At 46.6% G+C, this 20401-nt stretch overlaps 1 long non-coding RNA gene across 1 annotated transcript in view; it reads right to left on the bottom strand.

The window, feature by feature from the left end:
* Positions 1-15509, bottom strand: part of LOC120099909 (uncharacterized) — a 43782-nt gene extending 28273 nt beyond the window's left edge. The window contains exon 1 of the long non-coding RNA XR_015647454.1: positions 15482-15509. This is a non-coding gene — a long non-coding RNA (uncharacterized LOC120099909). The remainder of the gene's footprint in view (positions 1-15481) is intronic.
* Between the last annotated feature and the right edge of the window lie 4892 nt (positions 15510-20401).

Below are 20401 nucleotides of genomic sequence, written 5' to 3' on the forward strand. Positions count from 1 at the left end.
CAGGTCCTCTGGAAGAGAAGTCCATGCTCTGTTTTTTGTTTTGTTTTGTTTTGTTTTTTTCCTTTTCTTTTTTTCGGAGCTGGGGACCGAACCCAGGGCCTTGCGCTTGCTAGGCTAGCGCTCTATCACTGAGCTAAATCCCCAACCATGCTCTTAACCACTTAACCAACGCTCCAGCCCCTAGGTCTGGGTTCTTTAACCTCTAGCCCATTTGACAGATGCTTTGGTCAAATGCAGTAAAAGTCAATAATTATAAAAGAGAAGTATAAATAGACAACTAAATACAAATTTAGTTTTCATATATTTATAATTGTGTTTAAATTGCCTCTTTATTAAAAAAAAAAAAACAGATTTCAGGCCACCCAGATGGGTCAGTAGGTAAAGGCACTTGCTGCTAAGTCTAACAAAATGAGTTCCATCTCTGGGACCCACATGGTGAAAGGAGAAAATGGACTCCCCCAAGTTGCCCTATGACTTCCATAAGAGTGACACACACACAAATACACACACATACACACACACACACACACACACACACACACACACACGTAGACTCCACTCTGACCCAATGCCTTTGTCATTACTAGATGGAAAATACAATTTGTAAATGTACTTTTGTTGTTGATGCACCAAGGCTTGGATTGTGCTAGGCACAAATGCATGCCACTATATCTTAGGCCTTTCTTTTTACTTTTGAATTTCTCAGCAGGATCTCACTAATTTTTCCCTAGGTTGTCCTTGAACTCTCCACCCTCCTGTTTCAGCTCTGAGTAGCTGGGATGTCAGGCCTCTTCTGCTGGACCTGGCTTTTAAATATATTTTCAAATTTGACCAGTATTGTTGATAGTGTCTCACAGATCTGCAATGACAAGACGTCATCACCTTTTAATGGTTATTGTTACATTCTAGCTCTGACCTAACAATCTATATAGAAAGTTGGTTCTTCCAAATATTTCCTTTTAAAAATCTCCTCAGGTTTTACCTGCCAATGGAAGAATATATGCTCTATTCCCTCCTTGTATGGCAATATTCTGATACTGAAAATTGAGATGTTAGATATGGCAGTTTGATCAAGAATAGTGCCCATAGACTAAGTTTGAATACCTCTTCTCCAGTTGGTGGACTGTTTGGGAAGGACTAGGAGGTGTGGCTTTGTTAAAAGAGGTGTGTCCCTGGGGTGTGAAGTTCAAAAGACTGTAGTTCCCAGCTCTCATTCTTTCCCAGAGGCATGGATAGAAATGTGAGCTCTCAGCCTAACACATAAGGAGAAAAATACATTTAATGTATTACTGTCTATAATTCAGAAATTTTACTCTATAACTAAGCAGCATGTGTATGTGTGAGAGAGAGAGATGCATCTACATGATGTGTATATGTCTGCATGATCTGTGTGTCTACTGTGTGTGCGTGTGTTTGTGAGAGAGAAGGGGAGCTCTGTCTGCATGATGTGTGTTGATAGTGTGTATATGTATGTGAGAGAAAGAGAGATGTATCTATATGATGTGTATATGTCTGCATGATGTGTCTACAGTGTGTGCATGCGTGTGTGTGTGTGTATGTGTATGTGAGAGAAAGAGAGATGTATCTACATGATGTGTATATGTCTGCATAATGTGTGTGTTTAAGTGTGTGTGTGTGTGTGTGTGTGTGTGTGTGTGTGTGTGTGTGTACTATAGCACATGTGTGGAGGTCAGAAGACTACCTCAGGTGTGGGTTCTTACTCTCCACCTTGTCTGAGACTGGGTCTCTTGTTATTTGTCAATGTGTACAACAGGCTAAGTGGTCCATGAACTTCTGGGGGTTCTCCTGTTTGCCTCCTATCTCACCATAGGATACCTGGGATAACAGATGCAGGCTACCATGTCTGGCTTCTGTGGGTCCCAGAGATCTGAACTGGAATCGTCTCACTTGCATAGCAAGTGTTGGCCACAAAGTTATCCCACCAGCTCTCAGCTGACTTTTTTATAATTGCAAAGCGTTATCAAGGAAGGGGCTGGCACATTGATTTATAGCCCATCGCACGTGCTTAATAACTATCTCCTAATGCTGCTGCAAGGAGCTGTGAGGAGCACACAGAGCTCTCAATCACAGCAGTGCATAATGGGAGTTTTCATAATTTATCAGTTCAGGCCTAATTGGATTTGTTGAAAGGTGAAAAAAATCCAATTGTTCCTTCCTGTCACCTCCAGTGTGGTTGGTAGAAAGTCTCGTTAGCAGACTCTGCATTTGCCACAGTTGGGTGACTAGCATTTGGTGAGCTTTTGTGTTTCCAGAGTCAGATTTCCATATCATTAGAATGCATTAAGCCACAGCCTTTAAAGGCTGAACTTGAACCATTTCTTTGTCACAGATTCACCCAACACTTGCAAGTCAGCAAGGGAGCTGAGTCTCCTAGGAGAGTCTTAAAAACTGGACTATCAGACCAACCAACCTGAAGTGCTACTTTAGATGAAGCTTATCAAGAACTAACAGAAGGGCAGGGATACTGGGCTGCTGTTTCTGTCAGCTTTTAGATACTGGGTCTGTATTTCAACATTGTCAAACCTTCTGGGGTTTTCATTGTTTGCATGTAAGTTGATAGGTTTATTTCTTCATTATTTCTATAAATGGAAACATAACAGGTTTAGGGTTGTGTTTTTATTGTGTTTTTTACATTGTGTGTGTGTGTGTGTGTGTGTGTGTGTGTGTGTGTGTGTGTGTGTGTGTGTGTGTAAGTCTGAGGACAACCAGCAGGCTTGGTTCTTTTCCTCCCGCCATCTGGAACCTGATGATCTAACTAAAGACCCTTTAATATAGCACCTCATCTTGTGGTGACCTCTAACTATATAAATATTTTCGCTGCTACTTCCTAACTTTAAGTTTGCTACTGCTATGAATCGTAATGGAAGCAGCTGATATGCAACCCTTGGGAAAGGGCCATGCGACCCCAAAGCGGTGGAGATCCACAGGCTCAGAACTGCTTCTTGACAGGCTTGGCAGCCAGCGCCTTTACCTGCTGAGCTATTCACACGCCTGAAGCTGATGCCCAAAGTGTCCTCTTTGAGTCACTGTTGTGAATGCTTTTCACCATCGGTTTCTCAAAACCACTTCTTTGCTGTCGGTCGGTGGTTTACTACTGCGGTACTCAGAAAGGTCGAATCTTCTCTTAAGGAAGCCACAGGGGACGGGGGGGGGGGTGGGGGGTGGGGGGTAGGGGTGGGCGGGATACTACAAGGGGAGAGGATTTTAGTCATCAGTGAGTTACAGTTCATAAAAGCAGTGCCACAGTAACCTTCCTAACTTAACCATCGTGCAGAATTTCAAACGAGCTTTATTAACACTTGAAATGATTTCAAAATAATCACTTTAAGAACTTCACGTTGTCTCAGATTTTTATAAAGTGTTGGGTTACAATTAATCGACTCTAAAATATTGCCTCCTGTCTGTTGCTCCCCTTTTATAAGACAAGTCCACAATTTCGTATTGGGAAGTCACAGTTATGTTAAAAGGCTGTTAAGGCGCTGGAAGCCTCTGGCTAAACATTGCCCAATACCTTCTCTGGAGTCTTGCCGAACAGGAAGGCACCAGTTTCTATGAAGATATTAGAGGTCGTGATAGAGTCATCTCTGACGAGAAGCGTTTAAGGAAGACATCTCTGGAATTCCCGGCTTCCTCTTGAACATGGATTTGAAAACCATTGTTTCCCAGACAGCTTTGTGAGGTCTGCCCTGCCCTCTGCTGGTCTTCACAGTAAATGCAGTCACCATCCACGTTTGTTTCCCGCGGGTGAGAATGGAAAATTTTTGCCAACTCTTCTTTGAGCACTCTCAATGTGTCAGGAAACGAGCAGAATGCAACATATTAATTTCCACTTAATGGTTACCATAATCCTATGGGACAAATAAAATGCCTCTGCTCCTGTTTCACATTCGCGGAATAAACTTACGACACCGAGCCAAGCGTTGAGGACACATAGCTGATAATGTTCTGCAGCTCCCGTCCTGGCCTAACACTAAAGCCCACAGCGGTTCCTCTCTGTCTCCCTACCTCCCACTTGCTCGACTTCTGACAATGTCTAAGTAGTTACAGTGCTGCTGCCCTTCTTGATGCAGAAAGCCACACAGACGCACGTGCAAATACAAATGTTCGCTACGGCCACAGCACATCCGGGAGGCAAGAGAACCACGCAAATGCTAATGAGGAAGTCAGACTGTGGGTGTGGTTAATTCTTTCCTGGTCAAATGGGCACGGAGGCCATGGCCCCTCAGCGTACCCAGCAGTGGGCATTGCATGGCAGTTTCTCCTTTTCTTCTTTTTAAAATTTAAAGTTAAATTTTTATTTTACTTTGTGTGTATGATAGGAAAGGTGTGTGTATGTGCATCCTACGGTCCAAGTGTGGAAGTCAGAGGACAACCTTTAGGAGACAATTGTCTCCTTTATATGGGTTCTGGGAGTCGAACTCAGGTCATCAGAGTTGTTTGGGAAGCACCTTTACCCCCTAAGCTATCTCCTTCTCTTTTCTTTCCTCTTTTCTTAAGACAAGGCCTCACTACATAGCCTAGACTGCCTTTAGAGTTGTGTTTTTCCTGCCTACGTCTCCCAAATGCTGCAATCAGGAGCTGGAGAGATGGTTCCGTGGTTAAAATACTAGTTGTTCTTCTGGAGGACCCAGATTCAGTCCCCAGCACCCATGTGGCAGATCATTGCCTGCTGTAACTCTAGTCCCAGGGGAATCCAATTCCCTCTTCTGGTCTGCATAGGCACTGTGCACAGACACTCGTGCAGTCAAATACCCCTACATATAGAAAATTAAAATTAAAAAGCTTCCGTGTCCAGTTGCCTGAGCATTTCTAGGTTATCTTCTGACTCCGTGGGCGTGAGGTTTTAGCAGGCAATTGCTTTACCCAGCTAAGCTACAAGGCCTCAGGGAGTGAATTTTCAAACACTAGGACTGGTGCTGCCGTAGATATTCAAAGGAGCTGCATAGGAACTTTCCAGAAGCTATGAGGTCTCGGAGGAAACGCTGCACAGCCTGACGGGGGCACTTCCCAGGGTTCGTGGTGATCACAGGAGACTACTGATGTGCCTATGCCTCTGGGGAGCCTTCAGGGTCCTAAAGAGTCATTTTCAGCAAGCCTAGGCTGTGGTGTGCTAGCTTCATAGCTTTTGGCCTTTGGTTGCTATGTATTTGAGATATTTCACTCCAGAACAATGTCAGGTCATAGTGGATGCAAAAACCTCCTTTATCGTCCTATGCTGCCATTCTTCACTTCATGCTTCTTAGCCATCAGTCACACGGTTGGAATGGAAGCACGATATATGCAAATGTTTTCCAAGGGAACTTTCTCTCCGAATCCCCAGCTGGCTTTCATGAGAACCACCTTCCTGTTGTGATATCAGATCTCCAAGTGCAGTGATCTTCCAAACACATCTGCTGGCTGGGACAGCAGGGACTTTCCCAGCTACTACTGAATACTTCCGTGTCATGATGTAAGAGCTGGTCCAGTGCAGAAGCAACAGGGTGGGGAACAGGGGACAGGAGGGTAGCTTATTAACAAGCAGTGTGGAGTGGTAGAGTGTTAGGTCAGAGCTCTAAGCAGTGGGTTCCCCAGTGGGGCTAATTCTATTCCCTAATCTAGAATCTGAATGTTCTCTCTCTCTCATTCACTCTGGTTTTATATCTGGCCCAGCCCTCAGGATGGTCCAATCTAGTAATCAAGGAGGCTACAGATATCAACAAAGAACAGTTGTTAGGCTCTGAGCAAGTAGGAAAGAGCTTATGAAGAATGGTTATTGGAATTGCAAAACAGTGATACACCTGGACCTTACCAGGCAAAGGAGTCACTACCACCCCAGGCCAGGAGGGAGGGAGGGAAGGAGGGAGGGAGGGAGGGAGGGAGGGAGGGAGGGAAGGGCAGACTATCAGAACCTGAAGAAAACAGCTAGAGTTGTGGTCATCTCTTAAGGACATAGCCAATCTGTTGTTTGGCAAAGGTGATTTAGGAAAATAAACATCCTGTGCACTTTTCCTTCCTGCCCCCCACTTCTTGCCTATGCTTCCCATTGGCCAAACCCAGCCTGGGGACAAGGACTCAAGGGTCACAAAAGTCAGGTCATAAGAGCTCAGGGAAGGATGAAGGTAGGTTTCAAAAGATCTACAGAACCATGAGAAAAGAGTCAAAGGCCCTTCCTCTCCTGTAGGAGTCACAGGTGAGGTAGTGCTGTAGATTGGCTAAAGACGTAGGTTTATACGCAAAGTGACCAATATCCAAAGACCAGGTCCAGCAGTCCGTGTGACCTTGAGCTCATCAGCTACACCCTTATGCCTCGGTTTCTATATCTATATATGGAATGCAGGTCTCGCTGTCATGGTCTACTTAAGTCCCGGTGCTGAGGGTTCTGTTAATGAAATGAACTCCTGCCAAGGGCAAGGGATGTGGGAGAAGCTGGAAACATTGGCTTGACTTCCCCACAACTTGCTGATGGTGGCCACAGATTCAAGATTGGCTACTTTACAGGAAAACAGATACTGCCCCTGAGTTACTCTTATCCTCTTAGTGACAAAGGTCCTCTCCCACCTTCCAAAGGCTCCCTCTTTCTGGAGAGTTCTGGGAGGAAGTGGAGTGCAGTGAAGAGGAGTCATTTGTTCATACCTGTTCATACCTGTTCTGCACCTCATCTGTTGGTACAGAGCAAATGAGCTTTCCAGGCCTCATCATCTACAACTGTAGAATGGGGACAGGCGATCATTGTAAGAAATGGCTGGCCTACCTTCCCAACTTTCTCACCCCAACCTCAAGAGAGTTTAACCTTTCATGTTCTTATATCAGATCTCTGGACTTTGCTTGTGGCCATATGTTTGTCACAAGCATCCCTTCAGGAACACAATGATCCCTCCATTCCTCCATCCCTCCACCCCTCCATCCCTCCATCTCTCCATCCCTCCATCCACCCTTCGTTCACTCCTTGGAGAATGAACTAGTATGCTGAATACTTTCATCCCAACGCAGCCTGGCATCTCCAATGTACCTGAATATTTGTCTTTAGGTCAGTCTTTCCATTTTGAAACCATTACTCCAAGACAACCATTACTCTACCCTTTCATCCCATACAGCACCACTGATAGACAGTTATGGGTAAGGGAGTCTTCTCTCAGAAGTCACACAAAGGTTCTTCACAGCCAGATGGAGAACTGAGTGTCTAGGTCCCTTCAGAATTCCTTACAAGCATATCAGTGATCAATGATCAATGATCAATGATGAAGCTCTACCACTCCTGGGCATATTCCCAAAGAACTCTGTGTCCTACCACAGGGATATTGCTTACTCATTCATTGCTGCCTTATTCACAGTCGCCAGGAGATGGAAACAGTCTAGGTGCCCATCAACTGACCAGTGAGTGGATAACGTGTTACACATACACAATGGATGTTACTCGGATGTAAGATACAATGAGAGTAGGAAATTAGCAGGTGAAAGATGAAGCTAGAAAGCAACCACTCAGAATGAGGTGTGACGCAGACTCAGAAAGGCAAGCACCACATGGTCTCTCTGTCAGATGTGGATCAGCTTTGAATCTACTGTAACTATCTGAGTTTAATTTGGAGTAGCCATATAAGGCAGGAAACTAGTGGACAGCAAGATCGAGAAAACTTCAAGGGAAGGGAGTAGGATGCGGGTGGTACTGGGGGAAGGGAAGAGGGCTAAGGAGAAAAAAGGGGTAGGGGTGAAATAGAACTTCTTTTCTCTAAACTCAAAATTGAGAGTTACACCCAGTAGCCAGACTAACATCTTATCAAGAACCCCATCCTTTAGAAAATGCTGATACTGCTTCCATTTAGACAGTACACAAAACCAAACAACCCACAGCCCCTTCCCCAGTGAAGTACGATACAGAGAAGCCAACAGGATATTTGCCTCTTCCCTAGGAAACCGTCTCCCCAAATTGAGGAAGAAAGCACATAATCTTTCTGTCTCCAAAACGCAACCATTAGATCACTCAGTATCATCAGTGAGTGAGTGAGTGAGTGAGTGAGTGAGTGAGTGAATGAGTGAGTGGGTGAGTGAGTGGGTGAGTGAGTGGGTGAGTGAGTAAGTGGGTGAGTGAGTGAGTGAGTGAGTGGGTGAGTGAGTGGGTGAGTGAGTGAGTGGGTGGGTGAGTGAGTGAGTGGGTGAGTGAGTGAGTGGGTGAGTGAGTGGGTGAGTGGGTGAGTGAGTGAGTGGGTGAGTGAGTGAGTGGGTGGGTGAGTGAGTGAGTGAGTGGGTGGGTGAGTGAGTGAGTGGGTGGGTAGGTGAGTGAGTGGGTGGGTGAGTGAGTGAGTGAGTGGGTGAGTGAGTGAGTGAGTTGGTGGGTGAGTGAGTGAGTTGGTGGGTGAGTGAGTGAGTGAGTGAGTGGGTGAGTGAGTGAGTGGGTGAATGAGTGGGTGAGTGGGTGGGTGAGTGAGTGAGTGAGTGAGTGGGTGAGTGAGTGAGTGGGTGAGTGAATGAGTGAGTGGGTGAGTGAGTGAGTGGGTGAGTGGGTGAGTGGGTGAGTGGGTGAGTGAGTGAGTGGGTGGGTGAGTGAGTGGGTGGGTGAGTGAGTGAGTTGGTGGGTGAGTGAGTGAATGAGTGGGTGAGTGAGTGAGTGAGTGGGTGAGTGAGTGAGTGAGTGGGTGAGTGAGTGAGTGGGTGAGTGAGTGAGTGAGTGGGTGAATGGGTGAGTGAGTGGGTGAGTGGGTGAGTGAGTAAGTGAGTGAATGAGTGAGTGGGTGAGTGAGTGAGTGAGTGGGTGAGTGGGTGAGTGGGTGGGTGAGTGAGTGAGTGAGTGGGTGAGTGAGTGGGTGAGTGGGTGGGTGAGTGAGTGAGTGGGTGAGTGGGTGAGTGGGTGAGTGGGTGAGTGGGTGAGTGAGTGAGTGGGTGAGTGGGTGAGTGAGTGAGTGGGTGAGTGGGTGAGTGGGTGGGTGAGTGAGTGAGTGGGTGGGTGAGTGAGTGAGTGAATGAGTTAGTAGTGAGTGAGTGAGTGAGTGGGTGAGTGAGTGGGTGAGTGAGTGGGTGAGTGAGTGAGTGGGTGAGTGGGTGAGTGAGTAAGTGAGTGAGTGAGTGAGTGAGTGGGTAAGAAGAGCCATGCAGAGTTCTAGAAAACACTCCTCTTGTTGGTAGGAAAGGCAGGTCAGCAGTTAAGAGCACTTGCTCACAGAGGACCCAGGTTCAGTTCCCACCCCTCTCATGGCTGCTCTCACCCATCTAGAACCCAAGTTCAAAGGGATCTGACATCCTCTTCTCACTACTCGGGAGCACCATGTGCAGTTCCCATACAAACGTGTAGGAAACGTCCATACAGATAAAACTAATAAATCTAAAAGCTAAAGTAAAATACCCTCCTGTGTGGGAACCTGGAGTGAGGAACAGGTTGCTCCTGTACAGTCCTCATCAAGAGTTTTCACTGGGAGCCACTACCTCATTATCCAGTCAAAGATTTTTTTAAGGCCCTCAAATTTGCTGGCAGTGGTGGCGAATACCTTTAACCAGCACTTGGGAGGCAGAGGCAGGCGGATTTCTGAACCCAAGCTCAGCCTGATCTACAGACTGAGTTCCAGGACAGCCAGGGCTACACGGAAAAACCCCATCTCAAAAGCCACACACACACACACACACTCACTCACACACACAGACACACATATACACACACTCACACACAGAGACACACACATACAGACACACATACACACACACTCACACATACACACTCTCACACACACACTCACAGACACAGACACGCACACATACACACACACTCACACACACAGACACACATATACACACACTTACACAGACACACACACATACACACACACACACACACACACACACACACACACACACACAGTGGCCCTCAAATCTGTACAATTGTCTATTTAACACAGTTTTATCCAGAACCCAGTTTGTGCCAGGAAGGTTATAAATCTGGGAGATGCACTGAGTAGAACAAAGATTTTGCCTTCATGTGCCCATGGGAGACAAAGTCTCACCTACAATGTTAGGAATGACACAAAACAATGAGGAGAGCTGAGGAGGGGTGAAGAGGCTAGCCCTTTGCAAAGGGAGCAGGCCAATACATAATGCCATTGAGTCAGGCAAAAGAATAAGACGAAGAGGTCAGTGGGGATGTGGGAAAGTAGAGAGCACATCCCCGTGACATCTTCAATCAATATAAAATTATACTGGATAAAACTGTCAGAAACGACAGGGCCAGTGAGATGGCCCAGCAGAGGGCGTTCACCATTCCTGCAGAGGACCCAGGCTCAGTTTTCAGCATCTGCACATTATCTCACAGCTCTCGGTAACTCTAGGTCCGAGGGATCCAATGCTCTCTTCTGACCTCTGCAGACTCTCTACGCACGCATGCATTCAGGTACCCACATATACACTTAAAATAAGTATTTATTTAAAAACTGTTCTCCTCTCTTTCCTTCATCCCATTTAAGCAGCCAATCAGGTGTGAACTAGAGGGTTGGGTCAGACGAGAGGAAACTCATTCAGAAGTCTCTGTTCGGCCTCCTAGACCACAAATTCCACCCACAGGAGTTTATCCTGAGGGAATTAATCAACAGAAACAGGAAGACGCTCGTGGAAGCATTAATCATACTAACAAAATAATTAGAACTTGCTTAAACATCTAGCCATGAGGGAAAAGTTAATAGATTATAATCAACTCACTCAACTAAATATTATGAGGTAATTAAATGTGACAATTAGAGAACCTATGTGACAAGTTGGAAATTTTACTAATGTGTTACTGAGTGTAAAAAGTAAAATATAAAAATGTTTTCATAGTAATTAGCACTTCATAAAATTATATGTGAATAAGACAAATAGGCAACAAAAATATCAAAACAACTTGCTTTTACAGGGGCGATGGGATGCTTAAAAAATGTGCTTTTTCTTGTGTTTGGAGAACTATCACTGCATCTGTGTTCTTTATGCATAAAATGCAGCATTTTCCTGGAAGGATCTTAGTTTGGGTTTAGAAAAGGTGATCCTCAAGTCAAAGTAATCTATGCTTAGTTATTTCCCAGCCGCTTACCTTTTGAAAAGAGGTTTTCGGGATCCTGACATTTAAACAGGCAGGAAGCACAGGACCCATCTCTGGGCAGGGAGAGCAGTCCTTCCTACTTCCTAAAGCAAAGGGAAATCTTGAGTCTTGGGGCCAGAAATAAGAGTGAAGGATTGGGCTGCAGAAATGGCTCAACAGTTAAGAAGTTAAGAGTGCTTGGTGGAAAGAGAGAGAGAGAGAGAGAGAGAGAGAGAGAGAGAGAGAGAGAGAGAGAGAGAGAGAGAGAGAGAGAGAGAGAGAGAGAGAGAGATCGAGATCTCAGCACCCACATCAGGCAGCTTACAACCATCTGTAACTCCAACTCCAGGGGATCTGATACTCTCTTCTGGTGTCTTATCAGCGCATGTGCGCGCGCGCGCGCGCACACACACACACACACACACACACACACACACACACACCCCTCAGAAATGCTTTTTTGGGTATGTTAAGCAGGAAGAAATCTGATCTCTGGTGTCTGACAAACTGCCCTGCAGGTAGGACTCACCTGCACCCCAGCATCCCAGTACCCATAGTCAGCAGTTCAGAGCAAGCTTTTATGACACTCAGGACTTTAAAGCTCACTTGCTGAGCTCCCAGTCTCAGACAGGAGACGTGATGCACCCATTCCATTTTCTTCCACTCCCATTTAAGGTAAGAGTTTATCCACCATTATGACCTCCACCTGACCCTGGGTCTTTCTCGTGTGTCAAAGAATGGATGCAACCTGAGATTTTTCTCTGGGCTGGTCCCTGGTCATGCTTGGGGCTCGGCTAGCTGGTAATTATGGGAGCTCAGCGAACCGGTCATGCTGGAGGGCTCATTCCTTCTCTGGGTTTGAATGAAAAGGAAGATTTGGGATGACCACTGGGTCTTAGACAGCTGTTAAGTGCCAGCCATAGCAACCTTATTCCTGGCTTGACTCTGGAGAATCGGTTATTCTTTCTTTTTAAAGTGTTTATTTGTTTTTATTTTATAGGTGTGAGTGCTTTGCCTGCATGCATGCCTGCACACCACCTGCATGTCTGGTGCCCACAGAAGCCAAAATAAAGTGTCAGGGTCCCTGGAACTGGGATTACAAAACAGCTGTCAACTGCCGAGAGGATACTAGGAACAGAACCAGGGTCTCCTGAGAGCAGCAAGTGCTCTTAACAGCTGAGCTTTCTCTCCAGCCTCTGGGTTTTATGTTTTGTTTTTTGAACCTCCACTTAAAATTTCTTAGAACTTAATTAAATACTTTAATTTGTATATGTACACGTGCATGGTACATATACACATATGCAAGCCCATGGACCTGTGTGCATGCATAAGCCAGGGGCTAACACTGGGTGTCTTTCTCTAGCTCTGTTGCCTTTCCTTGAGACAGGGTCTTTCACTGAATTTGGAGACAGGAGAAGCCCTAGAGCAAGCTGGCTGGTTAGACCAGTGCGATTGGTGAGCTTTGGACTCAAGTAAGACCTTGCCTCAGTGACTAATATGAAATACTATTGAGGAAGACTCCCAACATCAGCTCTGGGCCTCCACATATATGTACACACATGGATGTGCATTTATATCCAAATACACGCGTGTACCTCCTCCAAACACACATTTAACATGGTTAACCAGTAAAGGTCTGAGTTCCCACTGTGACAAAAGAGGTCAGGAACTGTAGGTCAAAGGGGACAGTCGGGGCAAACAGCACAGAGGGAGAACATGTAAACTCTGTAAAGATAGTTGGGACTGGGTGCTTCTCAAAATGGACATCATCTCTGGTGTGGGCCAGACCTGCAAGTGGAGGTACAAACACTAGCTGAGCCAGCCTCCTTCCCAGCTTGTCCCTCCTACAGCCTGGTGGGTGCCCTGCGTAAGACATGTTCTTTCTTACTTTCATGGCTCTCTGCCCACATCCCTGCTCTCCTTATCAGCCTGCCCACTGCTCACCGCCCACTGCCCACCACCCACTGCCCACCGTCCACTGCCCATTGTCCACTGCCCACCGTCCACTGCCCACCGTCCACTGCCCACTGTCCACTGCCCACTGTCCACTGCCCACCATCCACTGCCCACTGCCCACCATCCACTGCCCACTACCCACCGTCCACTGCCCACCGTCCACTGCTCACTGCCCACTGCCCACTGCCCACCGTCCACTGCCCACTGCCTACTGCTCACTGCCTACTGCCCACTGCCCACTGCCCACTGCCCACGGCCCACCATCCACTGCCCACTGCCTACTGCTCGCTGCCTACCACCCCTTGCCCACTACCCATTGCCCTAGTCCTTTAAGACTTAGCTCAGCCAATTCCAGTTTCCTCTCCTCACCGAAGCCCAGGCTTCCTGCTGGGGCTCCCAAAACTCTAGCCATGGACCTCCTTTGAGCAGCTATTGCATAGGTGGAATTATTTTGGATGCCTTTTTCCTAGTAATCCTGAGCTCCCTGGAAGCAGGGACCATTCTCTATTCATGTCTTCATCTTGCACATGGGTCCTGACACAGAAGATGTGTTCAAAAAGTCAAGTGAATGAATTAAAAAAAAAATTCCCTTGGATTCAATTGAAGAGGCGATTGCAATCACTTGCATCATTCGATCTCCATTGTGTCGCCTCAAAAAACACTTTCTCTTCTCCTCCCACGGCCAGTGACTCATTCCTGGGGCAGATAACACAGCTCTGAGGTACAGAACTTGACTTTCTCAGATCTTTTCAAAATCTGCTTTTTGAACATTCTCCTCCCAAGACAAAAACACAAAGAAGGTTTTGGAATCTCTCGACTTGGTTGTTGACTGATAGAGTGCTAAAGACGTTTGGAACTTTATCTCTGCAGAGTATCCAAAAAAGAACAGGCAGGTGAGTCACAAGCTAGTCATTCATCCTGGCTCCGCTCAAGGCTCTCAGGCCTTAGCGCCACTTCTCACTCAACAGACATAGCACCTCGACGATGACTAGAAGGCGAAGAGATTGGAGACCAAGAAAAAACACAAAGCCGTAAAGTCTGGCATAGAACTTAGGTCTGTCTGAGCCAGGATGGTGCTGTAACAATGTTACCTGTTCATTCCGGATTGAATAGAAGAGACGCCCACCAAAATGGAATGCCTATTCTTTGTATATTTGTGACTCATGCACATGTTCCTGTGGGGCTGTGCATTGTGTGTTCCGTTGCATGTACACATGTGTGTACATACTTGAGGAGGTTAGAGGTCAATGAGGTTTAATTGTTCGCCACTTGATTAATCGTCATTATTTTGGAATTTTAACATATATTTTTATTTTTTTTTAATTTTTTTATGTCTATGAGTTTTTTTCTTGCATGCCTGGTGCCCTTGGAAAACAGAAGGAGGAGTCGGATCCTTGGAGTTAGAGCTGGAATTCTGGAAGGATGTGGGTGCTAGAAAGTGAACCCAGGTTCTCTGCAAGACAAGGAAGTACTCTTATGCACAAACCATTTCTCCAGCCCTGTCATTTTGGTCTTTGGAGTTGGGGTCTCATATAGCCCGGCCGGGCTGATCATGCTGTTTCTGTCTCCCAAGTGTTGTCTCATAGGCATTCACCACCACACCTAGATTCCCATCTTATTTTTTAAAATAGTCTTCTATTGGACCTGGTGTTCACAGATTCAACTGGATTGACTGGCCAATGAGCTCTGAAATTGCCTGACTCCACCCTTAACCCCCTAAGTGCTGGCATTAAATATATGTGCACCCCATCCAGGTTTGAGATGGATTCTGGGGTCTGAATCTAGGTTCTCTGGTATGTGTATCAAACACTATAGACACTGAGCCACCCCCCCCCCCAGCCTTGAACACCCATCCTTGACAGCTCATGTCCTTGCCAACAGTGGGCAATGACAGCACACAAAGGCCCAGCATCCCTGGGCAAACATGGTATTCTAGTTTTTGTTTTGTTACTTCGATAAAACATCGACTAAAAGCAATATAGGGAGGGGAAAGGGATTATTTGGCTTATGGGTCACAGTTCATCACTGAGGGAAGCCAGGGCAGGAGCTCCAGGTAGGAACCTGAGGAAGAAGCTAAAGCAAAGAGCACAGAGACACTCAGCTTACGGGTTTCCCGGTGTCTTGCCCTGTTTCCTTCCTTACACAACCCAGGACCATTTGCCAAGGGGTCCATTTGCCCACAGTGGGCTGGGCCCTCCCACAGTCATGAAAATGTCTACAGACATGTCAGTCTAATAGAGGCGATCCCTCAGCTGCAGTTCCCTCTTCTCAGACGATGCTAGTGCATGTCAAGTTGACAGAAACTAGCCAGCACACGGTTTTCAGTGACGGTTATGATGAACAGCCTGCCCCAACAGACAGTCACCCAGCCACCAACCTACTTCCGCGTCCCTCTCTGCACCTTGACTGCAGCGCCAGGAGCTTTTTCTCCTGTCCACCCCCACACAAGGACATAAAAGCCCCTTTCTCCTAGCTTGCCGCTTAATTACAACTTACCCGCTCCTTGTCCCAGCACTGCCATGGCAACAAGTTGCATTGGAACAGAGTCAAAAGCGAGAAAGGTTGCCTAGCAACAGAGTAGTAGGAAGAATTCAAAGATCCCAGAGGCCCAAGTTCTAGTTTTGGTTCTGACTACCTGGGACACAGTAGATAAAAACCTACTCCTCTGTGCTTTGATTAGGTTTTGCTTTTGTTTTGTTGTTTGTAAAACAAAGGCAGTAACCTCCATCTCAGAGGAAAACTGTAAAGAACAGCTCATTCCACACATTCTAGGTCATATTGTAGGGGAGACTAATCAAAAGGAAACAAATGTCAAAGACGGATTACTTTCTGATGACTGAGCCACAGGAGTGGTCACCTCTTTGTTACTGTCAATTCCAGACAGTCCCTTTGATGCTGTCTCTTGGGAGGATCATTAAGTGTGTCAGTTATGATTCAAATGTAGGTGCTGTTCAGCCCGTCTACTTTATCTCTAGGAATCTTTGTTATGGAAATAACTAAAGTAGTTTTCAAGCTGAAAACTGAATATGAACTCAAGAGGCCATTGAAGAGGGACACAGCAGTGTCAAGCAGTGGGACCGGTGGGATACTGTGCAGTTTGAGAGGAGTCACTTGTCCTGTAATTGCTGTTCTCTCAGTCTCTCTCTCTCTCTCTCTCTCTCTCTCTCTCTCTCTCTCTCTCTCTCTCTCTCTCCTCTCCTCTCCTCTCTCCTCTCTCTCTCTCTTCCTCCTCCTCCTCCTCCTCCTCCTCCTCCTCCTCCTCCTCTTCCTCCTCCTTCTTCGACAAGTCCTCATGAAGCCTAGGTTGGCTTCAGGTTTGCTATGTAGCCAAAGATGACCTTAAACTTCTGGTCTCTCTTGCTTCCATCTCCTGAGTGCTGGGAATCTAGGCATGTGCCACCATTCTCAATTTAATGCTATGCTGAGGATTTTACCAAGGTCCTGCACATCCTAGGCAGGTCCTATACCAACCGTGTCACATCCTCAGCACTTAAGATTTAGGGCCACCGAATGTTGCATACTGCTAATTGTTCACTGTGGTCCTCCAAGTCCTGTGAAAATGTCATGTCCTTTGTAATAACAAGATACTAGAAAACAAAATGGCCGTTTTGTTGTTGTTGTTTTAAATTAAAGTAACACTCTGTAGGGGTTCACTCAGCAATATGGCAGGGGTCTCTAAAATATGATGTGTAGCTAGTGAAGGCAAATTGCAGACACCTCCTTTCCAAAGATGTACCTACAAACACATCTCAAAAAGCCTGGGAGGACTTGTCTCAGAGTATAAGCAGTTGTTCCCAAGTCACTTCTTGGTACTCCTAGAAGAGGTGACAGATGCTTAAATAACCTTAAATTCTGAGTATTCCATTCCACCCACCTGAAAACCCAGCCAGGGCCAGATAAACACCACAGTAGACCAGGAGCTCTGAGGCTGCAGAATCATCTTTTTATTGCTTACTCCAGGGCCTCCCCAGCCTCCCTGGGGCATTCATTAAAAAAACGAGAGGTTGAAACCTTGGTGGAAGAAACCGAAGCCACCCCAGCTGCTGTGGGCTCTTATTGGGCAAGCATGCTCTAAGGGAGGGTGGGAAAGCCAAGCATGGGTAGAGAAGAAGCTGGGTGGAAACTGCCTGACAAACGCAAAACAAGTCGGCATGTTGGCATGATGTTCACAATCTGGGCAGCAGGTGGCGCACGTGACCTAAATTTCTTAGGCCATACCCAGAGAGACGTCACAGAGAGAAAGATGTAGGGAAACGGGCAAGGTGGAGAATTTCGTTCTCAGGTGTCATTCTCCAGACAGATGTTCGGTCCTCTGCCCCAGGGTGTGAGGTCCTAGCCTCTGCCTTCCACCCTTTGAACTCACCCTCTCCAGTCCGCCCATGCTCCCTCTGAAACCACACCACACTTTTCTCATGGCGCACCGATGCTCTCATCCCACCAGTGGCAATGGGTATTTGTAAAACTGACCCAAGGAGCAGAGGCTAGCCCAGGATTCAGTTTCAAGTTGTGTGCTGGTTACTTTCCCCACTCCTTAGTCAAGCCGGGATCATTCAGGAAGAGGGCTCATCATTTGAGACTTGAGATGTTGCTTGCTTGCTAGCCTGCTTGCCTAGTGTGCGTGACAGCAGGGGTTCCATTCCCATAAACTCATAAACCAGGCATGGTGGCTGTCTTTTCGTTGGCTTCCTGTTGCTGTGATTCAGACTGTGGCCAAAAGCGACGTGGGAAGAGAAGGTTTATTTGGCTTATAGTTTTGCATCACAGTCCATCTCTAAGGAGGTCAGGGCAGGAATTTGAGCAGGAACTTGGAGGCAGGAAATGAAGCAGAGGCCATAGAGAAATGCTGCTTACTGCCTTCTTCTCCATAGCTTGCTCAGCCCACATTCTGACAGAATTCAGAGTCACCTGACCAGGAGTGGCATTTCATACAGTGGCCTGAGTGCTACCACATTAATCATTAATCAAGAAAAGCCACACAGGTCAATCTGATAGAAACATTTTTTTCAACTGAAGTTCCCTCTTCCAAGGTGACCCTGGCTTGCGTCAGGACAGTGACACATATCTGTAATCCCACAGGAGGTAGAAACAGGAAGATTAAAAGTTCAAAGTTGTTCTCAACTATATTGTGAGTCCGAGGCTGGCTTGGACCCTGTCTAAAGAAAATTAATAATAACCCTCAGGTTATGACCAGAACTGGAGCTATGCTGGTGGTGTGTGGGACCTGCGATGGCAGAGAAGTGGAGGAGGATAGAAAACAGAAGGAATGAAGAAGTGCTACCAACGGGGGCGGGGGGCAGGGGAGGAGGAGCTCATCCTTGTGAGATTGAGGTTAGCAGTGTGGAAATCAGAGATAAGTATAACAAAGGCCAGAAATCTGTTGCTCTTGTCTCCTGAGTGTGGGAGGTAGTAACAGTGGACTGGAAGAGAGTGCTGCATGGGAGACACAGGCACGGGAGGATCCAGTTCACAAACTGTGGAGCAAGTAATTCCAGAGGGTCTGTTGTAAGGCTTGGAGGTAGTGGAGGTAGTGGAGGTAGAGGCTGTGTCAGGGTTTAGATCAAGGATACAGAGGGGTTCCTGAAAAGGACAGATTGCAAGGGGTGTAAAGGCTCAGATGACTGACGCTTGGGTTCTTGGCTATTTTAAACAAGCCAGGGTAGCACGGAAGATTCTGCAGCTACTGTCTCTTTGAGGAGGGTGGGTACCAGGTCTAGTAGCTGCAGATGGGAAATCTGCCATCCTCTGATGCTCAGGAACTAGCAAGCAAGACAGACGGACTGGAAACAGCCTTGGGGGCTGGCAAGATGGCATAGATGGCGTCACCTACAGGCCTGGTGATGTTGTACAGGCCTGATGATGTGAGTTCAAACCCTGGATCCCACAGCGGAAGGAGAGAACCAGCTCCTAAAAGTTGTCAGGGCCCGTAACCCCACAAATGTGCACAGTAACAATAATTTAACTTAATTTTTGCAAAAAGAATAGAGTTTTAGAAGTCTGAGCAAACACTATCCAGGCTAGTGAAGGTCAGCCCTAGAAACTGAGTCTATCGCACGGAGACACATTGAAAGGATTACATCTTTAGAAAGCGACAATGGCCTCCCTACCTCGAGAATCAGAGTTGGGTTTTTTTTTCCCCTACTTTGCCTGCCTTCCAGATTCTCACAGATTCACAATGAGCGCACACTTTGAGACTCTGCCTCCCCCTCCTCTGCATAGCACATCAAGTATTTTCCACATTGTTCTGTCTTAATCATAGGTAACCTTCGGAGGGTTATGAATACCTGCTGCTCTCACTTGGAGGGTTTTTTTTTGCATGAATGTATGAATGTCTAACCTTATGCGTTTGCACACATATAAATTACGCAGATATGCATACCTGCCTCTGTCACAGATTTGCCTCAGCCCCCAAATATATCTCAAGACTTTTTGATCTCTTCTTAATCTTTTGCCTTAACACCTAGAACAATTATCAGCAAGCTGTCCAAAACGCTACCCTTTTCTCAACCACTTAGGACAACAAGCACGCAAGTGAAAACAGTGTTATTGTAAATAATAATAACCTTTGGTCTACTCCAATTCATAACAAAAGTGGTTCATTTGAAAACCCCAGCTTGGTTACTATTCAGAAAGCAAATGGCACCCAGAAATACAGTTCAAGTCCAAGTGCGGCAGCCAGCAAACCCCAGTGCTGATGCTGGGGTCTGCAGGCTGCCTGGGGAAGGCGGAGTCCTGAAAGAGTGTGGTGGAAACATGGCTAAAGGGCACACATCTCAGCAGGAAGTGGTACCTGCCTCTTGATGGAGGTTGTCACTCAACACACACACACACACACACACACACACACACACACACACACACACGTCTATTTCAGATAGGACAAAGTGCACAACCCAGGATTTGGGAACTGATGTCCATCCTTCAGTGGCTTAAACTCAGTGCACAAAGTGCACATCCACAGAAGCTGCTCACCAAGAAGGCGCCTCTGGACTCTGTGAAAGGTTTGTAACTGTTTGCATGTGGTTTTTGGAGCAGATGGCGTCATCTTTTGGAGTCATCTGAATATGCATTGGTTTGGAAGTTTCAGTAGGATGGAGAAAGGGTAGAGAAACTGGAGAGTGTGGTGGACACCAGGCAGGGAGGATAGACAGTTCCAACATAGTAGATAGCCATTGCAAACTTGAGGACAGCAAGAAGAGGCAAGCAGTGGCCTGACTGTAAGCTTTCTCCTGTTCTCCAGGCTGGTATGTAGCTCGGTCACACGGGTGACCACGCACCTTCCTCCAGCTTGTGCCATGTGTTGCCACATCATGAATGTTACTCTGTGACCGAGACCAGCCTTCTACTGAGTCAACCAGCCTTCCTAGAATGACGTGCTTGCAGAGGAAAATAAAATTTAAAAATAGCACTGGCTGACCA

This window comes from Rattus norvegicus, chromosome 1 (assembly GCF_021556685.1).
Source record: "Rattus norvegicus strain SHRSP/BbbUtx chromosome 1, alternate assembly SHRSP_T2T, whole genome shotgun sequence".
Taxonomy (NCBI): Eukaryota; Metazoa; Chordata; class Mammalia; order Rodentia; family Muridae; genus Rattus; species Rattus norvegicus.